Below are 18,299 nucleotides of genomic sequence, written 5' to 3'. Positions count from 1 at the left end.
GCTCTCATCCAAAAACAAACTCCAGCATATTCATTTGCTAGACATGACTGGATCTTCAAATGGCACTGGCTTCTATGGTAAGATGAAACAAAAAATGAGCTTTTTAACAGCAAACACTCAAGATGGGTTTGGTGCACACATGAGTAAAAAAGTACCCCATGTGTACATTGAAATATACTGCTGTATCTTGAATGTTGTGGGCCTGTTTTTCTGTCAAAGAGATCCTGGATATTTTGTTCAGACTGACAGCATCGTGGATTCTGTCAAATACCAAGAGATAAAGAATTAAAAACCGACAACTGTCCATGCTAGAAATCTTACAATGGGCCATGGTTGGATCTTCCAACGGGACAATGATCCACAAACAAACATCAAAATCAAACCAAAAATGGGTCACTGAGAACAAAACCAAGCTTCTGCTATGGCCATCCCAGTCCCCTGAGCTGCACCTTATAGAAAATAAGTGTGGTGAACTGAAGAGGAGAAGCATCAGCATGCAGCTGGGAATCTGAAGGGTCTGGAGAGATTCTGGATGAAGGAATGGTCTCTGATCTCTTATCAGGTGTCCTCCAAACTCTTCAGGCATTACAGGAGAAAACTCAGAGCTGTTATCTTGGGAAAAGTATTGAATAAAGGGTATGATTAATTGTGGTTAATGTGTATTAGAGAAAAAAAAATATTTCATAGAGATTAAATTATTGTTCTCCAATGAAAGGTTAGGTTTTTGTACATTTTAAAAATAAAAGTTCAAGAGGATTCATTATACAGATTTATTTTCTTTTTACTTCTTTGATCATATTTACCAAGGGTGTGAATAATTTTGAGCACAACGGTACAAAAGTGATTTTTCTCTATGTGTGTTGTTGTTTGATTAACATTCATCGCACAGAAAGCAGCAGGAACATTAAACTGCAGTGAACCAATATAGCCACTGTTACACATCCATTTTCTTTCTCAATTGTTTACCTTCACCTAAACCATAAGCATAACTGTGTTTACAAGGATACTTGCAGAGACATGCATTGTGGCATAATTTTGCACGTATGTGTCATTTCAGGCACAAATAGATGCGGAAGTGAACGGAGTTCAGTGTTCACGTATCTGCGTGGCTCTCCCGCATAGAGTGGATGAATACATTTATGTATTTGTTTATGTATAAACTTTATTAGGTTAGTTCAGTAGGCTACTTCGAGCGTCTTGCACATTAAAGGGATAGTTCACCCAAAAATGAGAATTTGATGTTTATCTGCTTACCCCCAGGGCATCCAAGATGTAGGTGACTTTGTTTCTTCAGTAGAACACAAACAATGATTTTTAACTCCAGCCGTTGCAGTCTATCAGTCTTATAATGCATGGCAATGGTAACAAAATCTTTGAGAGTAAAAAAAAACATGTTAGTAGGTGTAGCTTCGCCTGGATATCAACACACCCATTAACGTAAACTACGCCAGAGCGCGTACACACCTCACGCACCGGATGCCGTGCACGCGCTCAAGGCAGTTGGACATAGTGGTGTATTAGAGGTAAAAAATGATATAAATACTGTTCGGTTTCTCGCACAAACCGATCGTTTCGTGTCTTAGGACATCAATGTGTCGTCACGAGCCGCAGGGTTTAATTTGGATTTGTCTGTGCATGTTTTTTTTACTCTCAAAGATTTTGTTACCATTGCCATGCATTATAAGACTGATAGACTGCAACGGCTGGAGTTAAAAATCATCGTTTGTGTTCTACTGAAGAAACAAAGTCACCTACATCTTGGATGCCCTGGGGGTAAGCAGATAAACATCAAATTCTCATTTTTGGGTGAACTATCCCTTTAAGCACCGCAAACATGTTTTTTTTTTTTTTAGAAAATATAATAATATGGCTATTTTGTTTAATAACTGCATTTCTTGTACTTTGAATTGTTTTTTTTTTTCTCTAACTCAGATTATAGAACAAATGAGTTCCGACTAGCTCCGGTACTGGGGTGCCGTGATGAGGTAGGTCTAATGGTGATGCTTCACGACCAATAGAAAAAGTCTGTGCGAAAGATGTACAGAATATTTATTTAGCTGTTATTTCGAAAGCTTTAAATGTAATTTTCTAAATGACATCAGCAGTGTTTATTGGTTTACCAGTGTCTATAATTGGCTTATTCGCTGCTCTGCTGTGAGATCTGTTTATTGAGACAAAATGTGCAAAAAAAAGATACGTTTAGGGGTACAACAGCAATGGGGCTATACTATTACAGGACATCTTTGTACCTTGTCTACCCCTAAAAAGTACTATATGAAACTTTTAGGGGTAAATAAAGTACTACCCCCTGACAAGCCCCTAAAGGTACACTGTAAAAAATATCTGTGACATTTACGGTAAAATACCGGCAGCTGTGGTTGCCAGAACTTCACCGTAAAAAATATGGTAACAACATTTTAGGTTTTACAGACTTAACTTAAATTCACAATAAAATACCGTATTTCATTAACTGATGTAATGTTAATAAACCAACATATTGAAGTGTTAATATCTGTTTTGAACCATTGCAATGCACTGATAACCACCAAAAACGGGTGGTGATGAAAAAGTCACATGATGAAAAAAGCTCATCACAAACAGCTTTTCTACGAGCTAAAGAGGGCAATTCTTATATATAGAAGGTGCACAGTGTCATTCACACAAACACTAAACCCCATCATGGTGACACACATGATACTGAAATAATGCAATACACATTAATTTAACAACATTAGATGTAAGATGTACACCTTAATGTACACAACTGATAAGAAAAAACTAAGAAGAAACATGTTATTTCAACAAAAAAACATCAAATATGAAGTGTCATGCAGGGAATTCTGAGAGTGTCAATTTACGGTTTTTCTATGTAAATTATACAATGGCTTTTTCTTTTTCACTTCCAAAAACCGTATTTTTAACAGTATTTTACTGTAAAATTACATTAAATATAATTACATTTATTCACCGTATATAGTATGGAAACTTACTGTTAACCAGTTAACAGGTTTTTACTGTAGCATTTTTACAGTCTTTTACTGTTAAAATCACAATCATTTTTTACAGTGTACGGTTTTTGCATATGTACTTTTTTCTGAGAGCGTAGCACACCCAATTGATCAAAAGTAGGGTTATAGCCTACTATGAGAAGTGAATTCTGATTTTACACACCGAAATAAGAATAAGGATTTAGGTGGTTAGCATAGCCTCATTAGTCCTTGCTATTCAATGTCTTGATTACACCAATCTGTAGGCAAAAATATCTCTCTCCATAAATGTTTCACCACTTACTTCTCCGAAACAGATGAGAACTAAAGACAACCTCAACAACCAGAGAACATCTGTTAACAACCAGTGAACAGCTGCGTCATATCATAGATAGTGCAAGTTCAAGTCATTAGATGTTTTCCTTCAATTTACTTATTTTAAACATTCACAAGCATTGACACACATACCCACCAACAACATGTGCATTATGTCTTCAATAAGAAAGTCCTCTTCAGGATGTGGGATCTAGGTGTGATAACAAGGTTCTTAGAAATGACCTTTGCTAAGTTCTACTGAAATATCACACTGTTACATAATGTGAAAGTCATGGACAACAAGATTAATCTTAATCCAAAGAATATACAGCATTTTAATGTTTCACAAAGAAATATGCTTTTGAATGTCAACATTTTGCTTTGATGTTTCATTTTTTGTGAGCTTCACATCAGCAGGAACCAAGAAGAAAACAAAAAGCCCAGATGCAATCTTCACACCTACAGTCATCACATGCACATGCTGCTTGTCCAGCAGAATCTACCGTTTCGACATCAAACCACATTGTTTTCCAGATCGGACGTCAAATAACAGGTTTCATTTTGACACCCGACTGAGTTCAAGCACTGCTTGCGTTCAATCACAGTCACAGCAAAAGCACATTTGCACTTCCCTTTTGGAGTTTTCCACTTGTTCTTCACATGAGCTTCATTATCACATTAAGATGAGTTAAACCACAGATTTTATTGTAAAATAAAATAAACTGAATGAACGTGGATGAGTGTAAGAGAAATCTCATTGTTATCATGGAAGTCAGCATTCTTACTTTATAGGCTCATAAGCATCAACAATGTTTGAGCACAAGGCGCATTGTTTAGCTGGATTGAGGTTGGTGTAAATCCACTTAAACCACCTGTGAGCCACATTAAACAGTCTGACGAATCGTAAATGTATTCATTTGTGGTGTTTGTGCTTTGACCAGTAAAAGTAGCTTCTTTGAATTCTCCATGACTTGTAAATGACTTTTTTCATCAATAAGAAACCTCTCATGTCAGTGATTTTGCATGCTCAGGTTAGCTGTCGTATCTGTGGAGGGAGGAGAGAACAGATGCAGCGGATTAGAACTAGTTTCCATTGTCTGCAAACCACAGGCTTTCAGTGTTTTAATCTTGAGCACCTTGAGTGATATTATTTCCGAGCGCTGAACTGTTGAGGAAAATGTTCGACAGATTAATTTTGTTCTGTTTGTGCTGTTGCTGTCTGGTCGGTAAGTTAAACATGTTATGCTTTATGGTAGCAGATTAATTATTTAGTACAAATGAATAATGCTCAACTAAAATCAGACAGATGTGCTCTGGCTTATATTGTTAGATGAAAAGTGCTTTAAATCCAATTGAGGCATTACTATGAGATGTAGGATTTGTACGATTTTTGTAATTTTAGTTTTTGAAAGAAGTCTCTACTCACTAGGGCATTTGTTGCAAAAATACAGTAAAAACAGTAATAATGTGAAATATTAAGATTTCAAATAACTGTTTATTATATATTGTTTCTTAACTGTTTTTTTATATTTAAATATATTGTAAAACATAAGTTATTTTTGTGATGCAAACCTGGATTTTCAGCATCATTACTCCAGTCTTCAGTGTCACATGATCCTTCAGAAATCATACTAATATGCTGATTTACCGCTCAAGATACATTTCTGATTATTATCAATGCTAAAAACTGCTATTTTTGTGAAAACCGTGATACATTTTTCAGGATTGTTTGATGAATAGAAAGTGAAACATTATAAATTAATTTAATGCATCCTTGTGATATAGATTCAAGTCTGATGTCTAGCGAGTAAGTCTTTATAAAAGAGTTATAAAATGATATTTGTGTGGAACTCTTTTCTGCTTAAAATTTTTTTTTTGAGAAAATGCTACATGACGCCACATGAAGTATACTGAACATTATTTAAAAAAAAAAAAAGAAAACGTTGACCAAAGGCTTTTCAATACCATGTCAAACAAAGACAATTATTAATAGATTTCTTTACTAAGTTATTTTTGTGATGCAAACCTGGATTTTCAGCATCATTACTCCAGTCTTCAGTGTCACATGATCCTTCAGAAATCATACTAATATGCTGATTTACCGCTCAAGATACATTTCTGATTATTATCAATGCTAAAAACTGCTATTTTTGTGAAAACCGTGATACATTTTTCAGGATTGTTTGATGAATAGAAAGTGAAACATTATAAATTAATTTAATGCATCCTTGTGATATAGATTCAAGTCTGATGTCTAGCGAGTAAGTCTTTATAAAAGAGTTATAAAATGATATTTGTGTGGAACTCTTTTCTGCTTAAATACATAAATTAATATTTAACCAAAACTTGCTCTCCAGGTGCGTTTGGTGATTCAGATGCCGTGAAGTCGGTGTCAGTGACGGAGGGAGATTCAGTCACTCTGAACCCTGATCTTACTGATAAACAATCTGACAATCTGATCATGTGGAACTTTAAAACTAATGGGCCTCTTATTGCGAAAATCGATCAAGCGACCAACGATATCTCGATAATAGATGATGGTCCAGATAAGAGATTCAGAGACAGACTGAAGCTGGATCTTCAGACTGGATCTCTAACCATCACAAACATCACAACTCAACATGCTGGAGTCTATCAAGTAACCATCAGCAGCAAGACAAAGACTATTTATAGATTTAGTGTTACTGTCTATGGTGAGTAGAGGTTTACAGTTTGCTTTGTTTATATAATACCATTTTTCATATATAATTGACACTTGCTGTTTATTCTCTAATGTTTTCAGCTCGTCTGCCCGTTCCTGTCATTATAAGTGACTCCCCGCAAAATTCTTCATCATATTGTTCATTGGTGTGTTCAGTGGTGAATGTGAGTCGTGTGACTCTCTCCTGGAGATGATCGTGGTGTCCTTTTTACTTATGAACAATTTATGCAAGAATTTTCTTTTCCAGTCCCCCCAAGAGAATATGCCATTGTGTTTGGTGCAATTCCCAATTGTATTATACCTTTAGTAAAATCTGGCCCTAAAGGTTCGTTCGACTCTCCTCTTTTTGATAACACTAACTTATTTGTTGACCAAAGTCTTCTCAATACCATGTCAAACAAAGACATTCGTTCAATTATTAATAGATCTCAGATTTCTTTACCTGCTTGTGTGAGTTTTTGGAATAACATATTTAGTGATATAGATTGGGAAGAGTTTTGGCTTCTTCGACAAAAATTCTTCTTCTTATCTAATAAAGTTGTTGAAGTCCCTATCAAAATTATCCATAATTGTTATCCGGTAAATGATAAACTTACTAAATTTAACAATAGTAGTTCCCCCAATTGCTCCTTTTGCCTTCAGTCTGAAGAAACAATCAATCATTTGTTTTGGGACTGTGCTTATTCTAAAGTGTTCTGGGTTGACTTTTCCAATTTTGTTAACAAATATTTATATCCAAACTTTTGTATAACCCCAAAAATTCTGTTTTTTTGGTTACTCTTTGAATTTAGACCCTTCTCACTGTAAATGTAATATTAATCTATTGCTATATCTTGCTAAATTTTACATTCATAAGTGTAAATTTTCAAAGAAAACTCCCTACTTTTTTATTTTCAGGAAAGATTTTGATGTGTATGTAAACTCTTTAAGAAACTCTAATAATTCTATTGCATGTAAGACTCTTTCATGGTGTAAGTCTTATAAGCTAACATAGTATGCTTTGGAGTATTGTTTGTAACCCTTATTGTCTTTTGTTCTTACTTGTTTTTGTAATTGCTGTTCTTCTATTGCATAATAAAAAAATAAAAATTAAATACAAAATAAAAACTCCTGGTACAAAGGAAACAGTTTATTGTCCAGCATCAGTGTGTCTGATCTCAACAACAGTCTGTCTTTACGTCTGGAGTGTCTGGATGATTCCTACAGCTGTGTGGTGAACAATCCCATCAGCAACCGGACTAAATATGTCAACATCACTGGTCTCTGTCGGCCATGTTCAGGTATGTTAGCATCTTGTGGAAAAAGGCTATGCATGCCAACAGTTTAGTGCATGTTTTGCTGTTCATCTTTCGCGAATGTAAAATGTTGTTCTTTTGTTTTCTCAGATTGTGCCTTCTGTTGTCATGCTTCTGAAGCTCTCGCCCGATTGGCTGTCTCTGTTGTGGTGGGCGTGGTTACTGTTGCTATTATAGTTTATGACATCATCACATCCAGGAAAGGTGTAAATGAGAGACGCCGTGACTTGCTAATACAATATAAGATGGCTGTTCGTGATAATTCAAATTGTAAATCCATATAATTAGCTTTTTTGTTCTTGTTTTTATATATTCCTTTGGCTAGGGTGTATTTTATATTAATTTTGAAATGTGTTATATATGGAATGTTCAAAATTTGCGTAAAACTGTGTTTTTTATTTATTCATTGCAATTTGTGTTTATGTGTGTGGCATTTAATAAAAACTTGGCATTTAAAAACAACAGGAGAAATTACTTAATATTCATATATTTTCATGTTTTTTTTTTTATCGAATGGCAAATTATTTTAAAGACGCAAATAGCCTATATGTGGCTTAAAATGTGCAATAACAATCTTAACAGCTATAAGCATAAGCATTTTAGACATTTATTTGCATCAAAGTGTTGTTTTGAGTTGACAACATCAAATTCCAGGAGTCAACTTGTATTAACTTATGTTAGGCTGAATTAACAAGCGTCTTTACCAGCTAAATTGCTGACACTGCATTCGGAATATAAATATTTGGATATTTTCCATATAATCAGTGACTTCAGACCTGTTCGGCACTAAGTTGGACTAAAATTTAACTGTAATGACAGCTGAAAATCGCTTTGAAATGTTTTATTTATAGTTTAGCGTTTTATTATATTTAATCTGTATATCTGTATTTATGTTCTACTGTTAGTGTTATCTGTATGCACCAAGGGTCTGAGAGTAACGCAATTTCAATTCTCTGTGTGTATGTGCTGTACATGTGGAAGAATTGACAATAAAGCAGACTTGACTTGACTTGACTTGACTTGATATCCAAGTTGTGGATGCGACAACAGCGCCTCCTGCAGGCTGTTAACATTTACAACAGCCGTAAACTGAACAATATGCATACAGTATCAAAAGAAAACATTTCTAAACGAAGGAAACTTCTTCACTTAGATGCCATCTACTGTATATAAACGTTTGCTTTATCACCCCCTCAAGCGTGTTCGTCCCCTCACTAAACACCAACACCAATCCACAATCAATCATATCAAATATTGCCTCCATCACGTGGTTCCTAATAACTCAAGCCTCTACGCGACTGTTCTTTAAAGTTGCGCTGCTCGATACACGCTGGATCCTCGGTGTCATCGCTAAACTCAGCATGAAGAACCTTGGTGTCATTTTTATGTTCCTATTATTGGTAAACGGTAAGGTTTTGTATTTATTTAATTGTTCTTATATTATTTGAAACGATTCAAAGCTTTCGGTTCGGTTCGATTTACGTGTTTTTGGGAAGTTTGGTGGCTTCCGGGTCTTTAAGCCCCTAATTTTAGCCTATTATTGTTATTTTTATATATTTTTTAAATGTCTGTATATCTGACAAAATCTTAAATGTTCCAACACCTTTTGTTATGTTGAATATTATTAAATTGCTTTCCCCCACATTAATCTACATTCCATAAACCTATGTGATAATAACTTTGCCAATTTCTTAAAAAGAACATGAAATGTCACAAGTATTCAGACCCTATGCTATGACACTTGAAATTGAGGTACATGTCATTTCCAACATCTTTGAGATTTATCTAGACCTTATTTGGAGTAAATATGTGGTCTATGCCTATGGTTTAAGTCAGGAGTGTCAAACTCAGCCCTGCACAGATTCAACCTTAATTAAACACGTCTGATCCGGCTAATCAAGTCATTTAAGCTTATTTGAAATCTACATGGTATGTGTGTTGAAACTAAACTTTACAGGGCTGTGGGCCTCCAAGAACTGAGTTTGACACCTGTGGTTTAGTTTATGGGACGTGTTCATTTCTGCTTTAATAGTGCATGTGGATTTTATTGTAAATGACTGCTTCTGTGTTTTGCAGTGGTGTCTGGCGTTGAGACAGATATTGTGGAGTCAGTGTCTGTGATTGTGGGAGATTCTGTCACTCTACAGACGGAAGTTACTCAAATACAGAGCCGTGGTTTGATTGAGTGGAGGTTTGAAGGATATCTCATTGCTAGAGTCAACAGTGACTCCAATAAGAGAGTACAGGCTAATGTTACTGAGGAATTCAGAGACAAGCTGCAGCTGGACAATCAGACTGGAGATCTCAAGATCAGAAACATCAGAACTGCAGACTCCGGACTTTATGAACTTGATATCAACAGTGCCAGAGGGTCATCAAAAAAGTCCTTCAATATCAGTGGTGAGCATGTCAGATATTTAGGTGAAGTTTCAGACTCAAGGTGAATGTGTTTGCTGACTGTCAGAAACATTTCTGTTCATTAGGTGTGCTTGATTTGGCGTCAGATGGCGTGAAGGTCGTGTCGGTGATGGAGAGAGACTGTCGTTCTACCCTCAGGTCTATCTAAAATACGGAGAGAAGATCAGATAACCTGGAAGTTTAAAGGCACGCTCATAGCTGAAATAAATCAGACAGCCGGAATCTTCTCTACATATGATGTTCTTGATGGGAGATTCAGATACAGACTGCATCTGAACAATCAGACTGGATCGCTCATCATTACTAATGTCAAACCCAAAATCTCTGGACTTTATGAAATCAACATCAGCAAGAGCAGATACACCACGCACAAGACATTCAATGTGACATCTATTGGTGAGTCGCTGAAATAGTGAAATTCATTAAGGATCTTTGGATCAGTATCAAAATCGGTTAAAATGTCGTTTTAATCACGTTCTCAGAAATCTTATATTTGTGTTGTTATTGGTTTTACATTTTGGTCATTGTATTTAGAAGAGAATGCCTTCGGAGAATGACTTTTTTGTAATGTGGCTTTTCATCATTGTTATCTCAAGATAGCTGAACCATCGGGAAATTATATATGATGTTTAATTAAATATAATTTGGCGGCTTCGTAGTAATACTTAGCTTGTCGCGTGTCGCCATCACTGCTGTAAGGAGACACGATGACAAAAAAATAAAAACTGTTTTCATTCTCTCGCATAACATTTGCGTTCTCTCCCAAAAGCACTGAAAGACATGTCCCATTAGGGGCTCCGTAAAAAAAAAAAAAAAAAAAAAGATTCCAGGTACAGTCACATTTATCGTTGCTCTGTGAAATTTTGATGGCGAAATCACTTCTTTCCAATATGGAATCCACGCAATAGGGAGTTTTGCGTCAGGGTAAATGTTCATAAAACAAATTTGACTCAGGTTTAAGTTCATGTTCAAGAAAGCTTCTTGGCTCAAAAGTGACTTCTGTGTGAAATGTGCTTCATGCGTTTGTATAGCCTACGACTGACGATAGGCTAATAGACAGTTGACTTTTTTTTGCATATGAAATTTCACGGAAATGTCGATAGCTCACCCAAAAATGAAAATTCTGTCATTAATTACTCACCCTCATGTTGTTCCAAACGCACAAGACCTCCGTTCATCTTCGGAACACAAATTAGGATATTTTTTGATGAAATCCGAGAGCTTTCTGACCCTGCATAGACAGCAATGCAACTGACACGTTAAAGACCCAGAAAGGTGGTGAGGACGTTGTTAAAATAGTCCATTTGACATCAGTGGTTCAACTGTAATTTTATGAAGCTACGAGAATACTTTTTTTTTGTGTGCAAAGAAAACAAAAATAACGACTTTATTCAACAATTTCATCTTTTCCGTGTCCGTCTTCGCTGCAGTATCACAACGACTATTTTACACATGGACTATTTTAACGATGTCCTTACTACCTTTCTGGGCCTTGAACGTGTCAGTTGCAGGGTCAGAAAGCTCTCGGATTTCATCAAAAATATATTCATTTGTATTCCGAAGATGAACGAAGGTCTTGCAGGATTGGAATGACATGAAGGTGAGTAATTAAAGATAAAAATTTCATTTTTGGGTGAACTATCCCTTTAAAATGAAGAAGATTGCATATCCTTTTTTCATGTGTTGCGGCGTCGAGTCGTGTCTGCTTAGGATTCGAGTCGATTCCTGGGGAATGGATTCATTGTAATTGCTTAATTGCTGTCTGTGAAAGTTCTCCTGTGTTTTAATGTTGAGACAGATGGAGAGAACAGGCTGTCTGTGATGGAGGGAACTTCTGTCACGCTAGAATCTGGTGTTTCTGATATACACACAGATGACGTGATCGTATGGAGGTCTGAGCATGGAGACTCTGTCATAGCAAAAATCGATAGAGGGACAAAGGTCTTCACTACATTGGATGAAGCTGATGGGAGATACAGCGGCACACTGGAGCTGGACAGTAAGACCGGATCTCTGACCATCAGGCACATCAGAACTAAACACACTGGACTTTATCACCTGGATATCACCGGCAACCGGCGCACAGTATTCAAGAGATTCTTTATTTCTGTCTGTTGTGAGTATTTGAAGAGTTTTAATGTAGGCTAATAATAACCAGTGCTTTGAGAACAATTGAGTGAACTTAATATTGGTGTATTTTAAAACTGACAAACAAAATAGAAATGTGCAAATGTCACTCAGAAATGCTGATAAAATTGATGATTGGTTCATCTTTTTCTCATTACAGCACAGAATTGGTCTCGATATGTTATGGTCGGAATTGTTGTTGCTGTTTTGCTGTTGGTCGTGATTGGAGCCGTTGTTGTGATTCGTCGTGGTCAAACGCAAAATGGCAAGTATTACAAACAGCTGATATAATAAGCGGAGCATTTGCGATTTACTATGTAACAGAGACTTTGAAGATGAAAAAATGTGTTTTCATCATCAAAACATTTTAAATGTGTGTTTAATTGGGCTCACTGCCATTAGGGGAAATCCAGTATCGGGTAAGATGCTGTTTGCACCATTATGTGCAACATAATAAAATTGTGTTTTTGCTGACTCTTGATTTTGGGGGTTTGTGACACTACTGTCCAAACTGGTGCTCAGATTGTCAGTTTGGCCATTTAAAATAAACTCTCTAAGAACTTCCTCAAATGCAGACTTTTGGGAGAAGTGATACCAGTCTTGTCATCGCTGTCTTATTTAATGTTAGTTTTGGACACATTTTCAGACTGAGAATTATGACATCTCAAAAAGACCTTATACTGAGTGTTCCTGATCGTATCTGATATGTTCCTTTTGTTTCTCTTGTTTTTGTGTTTCAGTTAATGGCTCTGTAATATGAGAGCGATGTTTTGCATTTTTTGCGTGCGGTGATCAGATGTCCGTCCAATTCCACTGAAGGTGGAAATTACATCCAGCTAAAAATATGCACCAAGCCTCAACCAGCTTTTGAAGGATGGACGTTTTTTTTTTTGTACTATGACCTTTTCAAAAGGAGTAATTTCATTGATTAAAATAATGTTGTTTTGATGTCCATAGTGATCAATATTCAAGCACTTATGCATGGTTTTATTAGTTTGTCTGACAAGAGAATGTTACTGTACTGTACAATTTCCACACACATTTATATGTAGTATTAAATAGAACATGGTGCTAGAAACATAACTGAAAATTGAATGCAATCCTAGTCGTTGTGTTATATCTAAAATATAACTATATAATATATAAACTATATATAAAATATATATCTATAAATATAATGTTTTCTGAGTTTATTATCTGAAATAACGGTGTACTGAGCTTTTGCTGAATGTTTTAAAAGCTTGACCTTTAACATTTTAGGCTTCTTTGGACATCATGATCTAAAGATTCATAATAGAAACCTGTCTGTGTGACTTCTGTGTATCTCTTTCATATTACTTTTTATATTTGCTCCGTTCATTTGTTGCTCATTTCATCAGTCACTGTCAAATCTTATGTTGTTGTGTGGTGTCTTAGAAATAAGGGAAAGTCTCCATCTCAGGGTGTGCCTTTGCTTTCATATAGTAATCTTTGTTGAATTTATGCTGGTCAAGGTCTGTATGTTTAAAGCTGGTTTTATTTTCATATTTCATTTTGAATAACAATTATATTAAATTAAATGATCTTTATATGCGTGTGTGATAAATGCCAATAAAAACAGGTCTGATTCTCTATAGTGACTGGAATGTGTGAGTTTGTCATGAAAGGATTTCATTTGTATTCAGACCCTAACACTGAATTATTTGCATTCTCTGTACATTATGGGATTTCAAATCTCTACTTCATAAAACGTTCACCTTTAACGTTTTAGGATTCAAAATATTACCATTAGCTACTAAACGTTTTCTAGCTGTTTAACTCGATCTTCAGCAATAAGAACAGTGTCTAATCTTAAAATGTATTTTAATATTTTCTTAATATTTGTAAACGTGTGTTTATATTGGTTGGCGACGCTAATATTGAATAGGTAAATAGTAGTAGTATAATATGCTAAACCAGCATATGCTGGTTAGGTAAGTTTTGAAGCTGGGATGCTGGTTTAAGCTGGTCCTTAGCTGGTCATGTGCTGGTATAAGACCAGCATAAACCAGCAAAGGACCAGCTTAAACCAGCAAAGGACCAGCTCAAACCAGCATCCCAGCTTCAAAACTTACCTAACCAGCATATGCTGGTTTTTTCAACAGGGTATGTATATGCATTATGCTATCAGTCAGTCACAAGGGCAGACTTTGTGTGATGCTGTTAATAAATAAATAAATATATACACACACATTATATAGATTGTTACTACAGTAAAGCTGGTATTAACCACTGCTTTATATATAAAGAAAAAATGTCTCTTTTAAGATTCTATATTAAATAATGTTTTCATAGTGAGAACAATAACTATTTAAAGTAACGTTTGGGTGAAACTATGGTTACTATGGTAAAACGCTTTGTGGTTTATCAATGCATAATTTTCTTTCTGGTAAAGTACATATTTTCAAATATTTACTTTTTAATTAGCGTAGGCCTATAATATCGTGCAATATAACTGTGTTTTGCCTAAGCAAATACCACATTACAATCACAATTTACGTGGAAATATGACCAATCCCTCTAGTGGTCAAATGATAATAGTTTAATTTTTGAGGTTGTTTACATCTGTAGCGCATGAATGAAGGCAGTGAGGTAACTTAGTAGATAAAAATAACACTTGCATGCTGCAGTATAGAACTGTCTGTAAGTTATCTAAGCTATGAACTAATAGAACATTTGAGATGGAAATTCAAGAGGTTATATTACAATAGAGGCGCTTTATGTGAAAACATGCATTTATGAAACAAAGTGGCAAGTTTGGATACATTTCACTTGTTGTCTAGTGTACGATTATCAACAGACAGGGACGTGTCAGACGTTTACTAAAAGTTTTTATTTTCATGTAAAGTTTGTAAAAGTCCACTAGTTTGTAAAAAAAAAAAAAAAAAAAGGAATGTTTTTATTGAACAACTCGCAGGGTGACGCCTTGTTCGCGTGACGTCATACGCACAGCATCAACGTTATGGACTTCTGGGTCAGTTTTAAATCTTGGTCCTGAGCCATCTATCTGGACATCACAATATCACACATTTGAGGGTGAGCTATTTTGACAAATTTAAAAAAAAACACTCTGGCGCACAGACTCAAGACTCGATTCCACATTCAGCTGTTTTTCTTTTTCCTGAGAATGGATCGTTTTCTTCATAAAAAGCAGGTGCAGACCATCATCGCTCACAATGTTGTATCAAGTTCCCTTAAGGTAAGATTATTTGTCTACATGTTTCATCTTCAACATTTTGGGCTTGGATTTTGAAATTGTCTTGCTAAAACCGGTATAAAGTAGGTTCGACATTTCTCAGAGATTCAGCCTCGGAAATGTTCAGTAGTTCTTATTTAGCATAATGGCAAGAAACATACTGTGTTTCAATTGTTTTCAAATGTAGAAGAGAACACACAATGTGTTTTATTTGTTTGCCTTAAAGGCAGTAGCGGCTCCTGAATGTAAATTTCAGATTCTGGGTCGTAGCACTAATATATGAAAAACATGTAGTAAACTTTATATTCTAATCTCTCTACACATGAGGACAACATTTTGGCAGAGATGTCGTTGCGTTATCCAGTGGGTGGCGCGCTAATGTTGATTGACAGGCTCGAAGTAATGTTACACGCATTAAATGCTGTATAATAATTGCCTTAGTGGAGCAATTCGGGTGAGGAAAGACGATCATATGTCTATTCTCAGAATAATAATAAAACAAACAATAGATATAAAGGCTATTCATGTAAGCACATTTAAACTAAAATGATTTATACTTAATTAATACTTAGTTAATTTGATCCACTACTCATCCACTACCAAAAACACACCTGAACCAGCTCTTGAGGGTCTTCATGAACACTTGATAATGATGCAAACAGGTGTGTTGAGGCTGACATTTTTAGAAAGGTGGATCTTCAGGAACAGGGCACCCTGGTTTAGAACGTTAAGTGATGAAAGGTCAGTGGTGTGTCAACGATTTACAAATGTATATTTTTAGGCATTTGGCTGCTCTGCTGTGAGATTTGTTTATACTGCACTCTATTAGAGCTTTTCCAAAGATGAAGTCTTATTTTTTAACACTAGATGGCGCTCTATGCAGCAGTATGCACACTTTCCTCTAAATCAGGAGTGTCAAACTAGATTTAGCTAGCTTGTTGCTAGATTTAGCAAATTTATACCCTAGCAAAAATAATTTTTTCAAAAAAGCACAAATTTAGCAATTTTTGAAATTTATTTGGCTACTTTTAGCAAGTAAATCAAATCCAAAGATCAGTAGTGACTGCAAACCTAACTCAATAGATGAGCTGTTCATTCATAAATCCTTAAGATCGCTGTAGAAACACAAACTGCAAGACTAAAGACAACGAGCGCAGGGGCGGGGCTACACAAGGTCTAAATAGCCAGGCAAAGAAGCTGCAGCAAAAATTGTTGGCTGGGTGCAGCAGCAGTAGCACGCATTTCACACTTTTCTTAAAGTAATTAAAACAACAACCACAGTTAAAACTGAATTTGAAATGAATTTTTGATCTGGAAGAGACTTAACTATAACTAGTAACATGTCTCAATCAAAACTGTATTGCCAGAAATACAGAAAAGAGTGGGAGTCTTACCTGAACTTAAAGGGTGGCTGAAGCCAGTAGTTGGGGATGACTGCCGAGCATACTGTGCAATGTGCATGCTGCAAATCCGATATGCTTGCAAAAATGTATAACATCAAAAAACATCGTACTACAGCAAAGCATATAAATAAATCAAAACCATATAACCCCGCAAAGCAGTCGACATTACCAGTTAAGGAAGGATAACTGCTAAAATGCAGAAGTTACTATGGCAATGGCCTTTGCGGAACACTGTTCACTGCTAGCATTCGGCCATTTAGGTATGGCTTGCAAAGCTGCCTTTTCAGATAGTAGAAGTAACACTCCCAAAAGCTTTGTAAGCCTAAGTTGATTGTAGCTCCATTGGTGGCACTGGGACTATGATTTACTTAGGCTTACGATGCTTTTGGGAAACGCAGCCCAGCAGAGTTCCAGAGCTCCAACCCTAATCAAATACACCTGAACCAGCTAATTGAGGTCTTCAGGATTACTAGAAACTTACAGGCAGGTGTTTTGGAGCTAGTTAGAGATACACTTTGCAGGGCAGTGGCCTTCCAGGAGTGGAGTCTGACATGTGCTGTAAATGAAATCTCAAAGGATCAAGGTTTGTCTGGTTAGCATGACCAGCTAGCCCCTGCTGTTAGAAGTAACTGTCTCATTATATGGGTGAAAGCACCTTTGTACTTTGACAGTCATTCATTCATCATAGTATTGTAGAGTTACAGATTTAAAGCATCTTAAAATAGATTTTGTAATATAAAGTGATCAGTCACATGGCGTTATGACTCAAATGCTACACAAAGAAAAAGAAGCTTTATTTGAGAAAAAATGCCACTGAAGTTGTTGAAAAAGGCACTTTTTAACTGAATTTTCTTTCATTTGGTTTTTCACCTTTGAGGCAAACTCATTTATCACAGACCAGTTGAGTGATTAAAAGTACTGCTTTGAGAAAATGTTCAGGTACTGCGATGTGCCTTTGGATGGCAACACTGTTATTTCACTGAAAAATATAATTTGCATTATAGTACAAATATATAGTCGCATCATAGCAATTCTTAGTTAATTACTGCCCAAAAGGGATGAAAAATAAATGATTAACTACTGATCAACTGCATGATAATATAAACATTACAACAGAAAATTGTATTTATGACAGTAAAATTATTAAGATATTGACATACGAAAACAGGATACAATGTTTGTAAAAAATAAAGATATGATATTAAGAGAAGTTGTTCTTAGAAATTACTTCAGATTCTTTTGCTAGAGCTGGAAATGACTACTGACTGCACTTTTTATTTACACACGTCACCACATTTAATTTTCACACTTCTCATGTTCTCACGCCACATGTCCATTTTTTCTTGCAGTGAAAACACATCGCAGAGCAAAGAGGACAAGACAGTAGGTTACTTCCGATAAGAAACAAAATCTAAGCTTTCAAAGAAAATACTATAATATTTGACAGTAATATCACACTTTGATGTGATCTCTCTTTTTTTTTTGACAAGCACAGTACTGATGGGTATTTCATGATAAAGCTGTTCCTTGTAAAGCAGAAGTCAAACTGTGAATGTCGTATGTGTAGAAATGGAAAAACACTGTTAAACCACATGCTATTGACACATCAAAATAAACACACAAACTGACATTAACCACAGATGTCCAGTAATAGACTCGTGCTCATGCAGACTCTGCTTGTCTGTCCAACAGATCAAACCACATCTCTGTGCAGATGGAAAAATATCAGACCACAGCAGGTTTTATTTTTGACTTGCAAACTGAGCTGCTAGAGCCTCAAACTGGCAGGGGCCTCTAAAATTAGTAGAACAAAAGGACTTACTTTTTTTTTTTTTTTTT

The 18,299-nt window shown here is 35.7% G+C and overlaps 1 protein-coding gene and 2 long non-coding RNA genes across 3 annotated transcripts in view; 1 reads left to right on the top strand and 2 right to left on the bottom strand.

Moving 5' to 3' along the window:
• Positions 1-18,299, top strand: part of LOC107690500 (uncharacterized) — a 300,658-nt gene that overhangs the window by 192,567 nt on the left and 89,792 nt on the right. The window lies entirely within an intron of this gene.
• The window catches only part of LOC107690513 (uncharacterized), a 21,004-nt gene continuing 8,401 nt past the window's right edge, over positions 5,697-18,299 (bottom strand). Inside the window, exons 2-3 of the long non-coding RNA XR_001634448.1 lie at positions 8,220-8,226; positions 5,697-5,737 (exon numbers count right to left, since the gene is read on the bottom strand). This is a non-coding gene — a long non-coding RNA (uncharacterized LOC107690513). The remainder of the gene's footprint in view (positions 5,738-8,219; positions 8,227-18,299) is intronic.
• Positions 9,744-16,857, bottom strand: LOC107690516 (uncharacterized). The gene is made up of 3 exons (XR_001634451.1): positions 16,452-16,857; positions 15,669-15,771; positions 9,744-9,860 (listed from the first exon to the last, which is right to left on the bottom strand). It is a non-coding gene; the product is annotated as an uncharacterized LOC107690516 (long non-coding RNA).

This window comes from Sinocyclocheilus anshuiensis, unplaced genomic scaffold, assembly GCF_001515605.1.
Source record: "Sinocyclocheilus anshuiensis isolate Anshui unplaced genomic scaffold, SAMN03320099.WGS_v1.1 scaffold1985, whole genome shotgun sequence".
Lineage (NCBI taxonomy): Eukaryota > Metazoa > Chordata > Actinopteri > Cypriniformes > Cyprinidae > Sinocyclocheilus > Sinocyclocheilus anshuiensis.
The sequence above is the reverse complement of the archived record's forward strand: the minus strand, read 5'-3'. Positions and strand labels throughout refer to the sequence as shown.